Genomic DNA, 6000 nt, shown 5'->3' with positions numbered 1-6000 from the left:
GCCCCTCACTCCAGATGATTGCATGGTGCACCGAAGGATTCCGAAGATACTCTCCGATGTTGTCCCGAGAACTTGTGTTCATCGTGTTTGCAATTCCCCTTCCACCGTCAACCCTTATGGATAACTACATGCACTTGCCATTCTTACATTCATCCCGAGTTGGTCTTGTTATTACAAGATACCCCGTAATACTCGCCATTGTTCCAAGAATCCTTTGGGCCTACTGCCTTGCAGTTCCTTGTCGCCTGAATACACCTACAAATTCATCCTCACACTTACCGAGGAGTTGTTTCTCCCTAGTTGTTCATGTGTTTCACAAAAGGCTCCGAAATCCTATTCGATCTTTCGAAAATCCTCAATACCTATTGTTCTTGAAATTCTTGCTTGCTTACATTATGGTTAATCCCATAAATCTAGTAATCTTATTGGCATCCTTTGTCATTATCATTTTGAGTCCGTTGATTCAATATGTTGCGGTTGCTCGCAATGCTCAATCAAATCCTAGAATTCATCCTTCCGACTCAGACGTCATTCTGAACAGGAGCTAGTTCTCGACCAATAAAATTGCCATCGATTGAACCCCTAAGTCTACTCAACTTATCCATCCTTGATCAGAGTGTTTGCTCCTGATCCCTTGATTTGAAGATCATAATTCCTTTGTTATTTAAACATTGAATTATTCAGATGTTATATAAACCGATGCAATTGCATTCTTTCTTCCTCTGATTGGGTATCGATACTCACATCAGCTCCATTGTGGATCGCCATATCCACTGTTGGATTATTATCCGACAATGTCCTTCATAATTAATCACCTTGTCAGTTCTTTCTCCGATACATAATGCCTTTGATAAATTGTATCCTCTCCTTTTGTCAACCATGCTCTGCTTTCTAGCTTCTGTTTATTACTCCTGAAGGTTGTGTTATATGTTCCTAAGATGCCCCTATGGGTTGAACCTATGCCTTCCCTAATCTGTGCGAACTCGAAGGTTATGCAGGTTATACTCTACTGGCGTCCCGTCAGAAAAATTTCAACACTACAACTTCTCGAAAATGAGAAGTGAATGAAAGTTTATGCATTGGAAAAGTGGGATTCGACCTTGAACTTTGTGTTCATGCCTATGGAAATGATGTAGATCTTATCATGGAAACTTCTCGTGACAATAATTATTCCCTTGGTGTAATTTGATCATGTATCCGTGATTTGGACTTTTGCAATCGCGGTTCCGACCATATTGTTCTTCTTTTATCCCATTTCCCAGACGAGTTAAAGTACTTGTCTTCTGCGGATCATTTCACCTGTCCAACCTGTATTTTGGTCTACCTTAAAGTATTACCCTATGGTATCTCGATAATATCACTGAACTAGGTTGCTTGTTATGGGTCTTATTGATTCCAATTTTTCCTGAGTCTGAGTTGTTAAGTCACTCGGGCACACCCATAACTAAATCAAGTCCGCACCACGATTAAACAACTCTTGGTATGAGTTTAATAATCCTTCAAGTCATTCCTAGCCTGATTGACCATTTCATTATGGTGCTAATTTTTAACTATGCTACCTGGTCCTTCTTCCTGGAGCACAATTTTCGATGATGAGCTAACCTTACGTCGATCTTCCTCGTCATATCATTTCGCCTTGAACAGCCAGCTTGATTTCGAGTATGTGTCCTACCCTTGGTTCCAATAACCTTTCGCTTCATCATTCCTTTGACTTGATGTCATCTTCGATCGATTGAATCTTCATGAAATCTCTCAACAAATGTGTTGTGATCATCATCAAAATTTTGACTCCTTCCAGGATATGAATCAAATTCATGATGATAAGTACCATCCTCTCCCCTTGATAGTTTGAGTTACCATCGACAACATCCTTACCTTCCTTTCATCACAAACTTGTTCATGTTATGGATGCGACTTGCTATCCAACTTATGTTATGTTCTACCTTGGAGTATTACCGTCTTTTATGTCAAGAATGTAGCGAGAATTTCATCACCTAAAAAGAATTATTGGTACAAGTGATACTTCTCGCCATCTCCGTTCATTTCTTGGTCCCCGTGTTGTTTCTAACCGGAATACCGACATTTGAACTATGATATGTGAATTCAAAACTTCTAGCAACTTTATTGCTTTGAAGTGAATGGTCGATAGCTTCATTCTAAGTCCTTTGGTTATTGAATCACCATTCTAACATGGAGCATGCTACCTAAGCCCATATTTCGAGTGCACCTATCAACCAATGTTTAATTGTGTATGTTTCCCACGAGCATACATCATTATATCATTTGATCTGACAAATGTTATCACCTTGCTCATATAATCTTGGAAATCCATCCTTTGGAAATCTCGATGAATTGTCACTGAATTCATTAGCTACCTCCTCATCCTCTCCTTGGTTTAATGATGAACTCTTGTTTCGGAACTCGCTTCCATAGTTCATTTCCCGAGGATCTTACAATGTCATCTCGTCAATTTGTGTTGCACCTTTTTTCTTCTCAGGCATCCCGAGTCTGAGGTATCCTGGCACAAATCAGATCGGAATCTCGGTCAGATATGATGGTTGGAACATATTTCCAAGAGTTATAACACCAGTCTTCTATGACCCGGTAAGGTGATGTCATGCCCACCGCACCTGGCTGGAGGACCTACTGTTATAGTTTGCTTATTAGCAACGTTATCCATTCTGCCATGAGGAAATTTTAAGACTTATTCTACAAGTTGTTCTTGATGGATCCTTCCTGTATCCAAAGTCCGACCTTTGCTTGAAGACCATGTCAATGCTGTCTCGAAGCATGTTTGTGGTAATCCGATTTTCAATAAGAGCATTTGAAGCACAATGCAAAAATTTCCTTATCAATTATCCAAACTGTTGTATGGATACTGTCAGGAAATTTCACTCCCCTCATCTAAAGGGTTTTCTATTTATATCTTGCCATGGATATCATGCTCTGCTTGTCCTTGGGAAGGATATACCCCTAAAATATGTGTTTAAACACATTTTCCTTCCATTGTTCTGTTTAATCTGATAATCATATTTTCCTTTCCATTGTTTTGTTTAACCTTTCTCATAATCTAACTTATCTGAGCAGAGGTAATTCCCTGCTTAGGTAAACACCTCGGTGTACAACTCTGTCAATAAGACCTTGTTACTATTGTTGATGACATTCCGGTAGCCACCGATGGACAAGAACTTTTCCATTGGCCCGCCTCGTTCAACGAGCAGGAAAATGGGTTCTCTTCATCCCTCGCCCTTGGTACCAATATTGTTGCCGACATAGCTGACAGGGATACCCCTCTGACATACCTCTCTATCATGACCATGCATGATGTTAGCGCCCTTTCTACCTTTAACCCACATGGTGGGCCCATAACCCACAATTCCACAGGATCGAAACCTGACTCTCCTGTACACCCCTTGTTTCCAAAGTTATTCCTCACGCTTGCCTTCGAATATAGATCATGAGCCACCTTCTTAGATATGATCTACTCTTGTATCAAACGCAATATTTGTTTTGTTGCTCTGAAACCCCTTTCACCTTCTGTTGGAGATATAACTACTGGGTATGACCCGCCCAGGAGGGGCCGGGTCATACCACTGGTGGCTTAAGATGAGGAGGCCCAAGAGGATGATGAAGATGGCGGTCCATAGAACAAGCTTATTGAAAGCCCAAGACCTGGAGGTGACTTGAAGCCCGTGGGTATGAACCGCCATATGTTTAACTTGTATTGTAAGACAAGCTTAGTTGGTCACCGAGCCATACACGTTGTGTATGAGCCGGCCGGGACTCTGTAAGCCGCCGGGTGTCAACCTATGTATATAAAGGGGTGACCCGGCGGCGGGTTGACTCAGGTAACAATCAATCGAAAGCTAGGTCAAGCGTATTCGCACCCTGGTAATCGAAACCCAAGAAATACAACCTAAAGATGGAGTAGGCTTTTACCTCGTTGAGACGGGCCGAACCTGGGTAAACTATTTGTGTCCTTTGTCTCGTTTAACCCCTTCAAGCTAACTACTTCGCGATGGCTCCACACTTAAGTCCTTTTGCTAGGGCATTTTCCATGTTAAGTCCACGACAGTTGGCGCCCACCATGGGGCCAGCGCACTGTGGTTTCAAGATCTTGAAGGGCAGCTTCGCAGGGATCAAGGGATACGCCGTGGGCCGGATGACCAAGAGTTGTCGCGCCAAGCACTACATCGACGACGCCGGCTGGGGCCCCGAGGCCGGCTGAATTGACTACGGGTACCGGGCCCCCTTCGGCAGAATCCACGTCTTCATCGACAAGATCGGCGAGTCAGGACCTGAGTCGGACACCTGCACCGACATCATCGAGATGGCTCAGCGTGCACGACCCACCAAGGTTCAAGCCGCAGCAAAGCACGCCTTTGTTGGTTTCATCCATGGGGCGGATCTTGAGGAAGGATCTGTGTCCAGGGAGAGACGGTGATTTGCTCTGATGGAGAGTCTTCAACTTGTGAGACCGATTCAATGTATCAATTGCAGGATGGCATGCTTGGGGCTGTTCCGATGGTGACAGTATTCCGTACCCCTATGAGCCATCGAACAAGGTTGCAATCTTCATGGCCAGTACACAACCGGTGCTCGGTTTGATGAGCGCCGCGGCTATGACCTCCAGTTCAACGGCTGCGGCGACGGCTGGTGCTCGCGGCTCTGCGTGCCCGCCGGCTCAGGTTCTGACTGAGCTATTGGATGCTTTGGCGACTTCAATGGGGGCAGAGGTAACCCCGGAGACTCAAGAAACAACATAAAGTGGATGTCGCGAAGCTACGAGATGAGATAGCGCAAGCCAAGGAAGAACTGGCGACTGAGAACACTAGGATGGCCACAGAACGGGCTGCTTTGGACGCTCAGGCACAACGGATTCAAGCAGAGTCTTTCTGGCTTACCTTGGATCAAAACGCTTAAAACGCCATCATGAGGAGGAGGCATCAGACCTGTCTACCCACAGAGTTTGAGGCTAGGAACCTTTTTAACACGCCCGGGGCAGGGACCAGTGACCCGCCCGTGGTGAACCGGGCTGTTGAGATGCCCGTGACCGGCGCGCTGGTTTAGCCGTGTGCTATGGACCCACCTTGTTTGAATGTGACTCCGCCTCAGCATGTTCCGACATCGCTGTGTCATTATTCTAACCCTCTGGATAACATGATTGTTGCGGCTACACAATTGGCAGATCTCCCTGTTGAGGGTGAGTCCCCAACTGCAATGGAGATACAGAGATCCGGTGAGCTCCTTCAGACAGCGGTGGCCCAACAGGCAGCTAATTCGTACAGCCGTGAATGGATTCATTCAACCCCTCGTCGAACCGGGGTTATAGCAGGCATATTTAATCGCCAGCAGTTTCGAGTAGTGAGAAGCACCATAACCAGCCTCGTAGGCATGACCCGCCGTGCGCCAGTAATGATGCTCAGGCTCTAGTGGATCAAGGCAGGGCGCGGCGTGAGGCTGAGCTGGCGGCCCAGTTGGCGGCTCAGCAACAATCTTCGGCTTACCCATCGGTGTCGGTGGAGGCAGGTGTGACCTCCAGAACCCTGGGTGTCCCATGTTTAGTGCGGGCTCTACGTAATGAGCACTTGCCTAAAGATTTCAAGGGCCCTCTCAAGGTACCTAATTACACAGTGGATCAACCCCTAGAAGCCTCGATTGAGAGCTATGAGATGGCCATGGAGATGTTGGATGTTAGTGATGCTACGTGTGCTAAGTATTTCACCATGATGTTAGATGGGCCGGCTCGTACTTGGTTGAAAGGGTTGCCCGCTAACTCCATCAGGTCATGGGCGGAGTTGAAGATGTGTTTTATCCAAGATTTCAAAGACACGTGCAAGAAGCCTATGTCGATACTGGATTTAGACTCTTGCATCCAAGGTGAGGGCGAGTCAACAACCGGGTGCGCCAGATCTCGGCTGTTATACACTGATCGGACAGTATCAACGCCGGCTCAGCAGTCCTGATGTTGGAGAAGAATTGTCATTTCCTTCCCATTAA

This window comes from Triticum aestivum, chromosome 5D (assembly GCF_018294505.1).
Source record: "Triticum aestivum cultivar Chinese Spring chromosome 5D, IWGSC CS RefSeq v2.1, whole genome shotgun sequence".
Taxonomy (NCBI): domain Eukaryota; kingdom Viridiplantae; phylum Streptophyta; class Magnoliopsida; order Poales; family Poaceae; genus Triticum; species Triticum aestivum.
The sequence above is the reverse complement of the archived record's forward strand: the minus strand, read 5'-3'. Positions refer to the sequence as shown.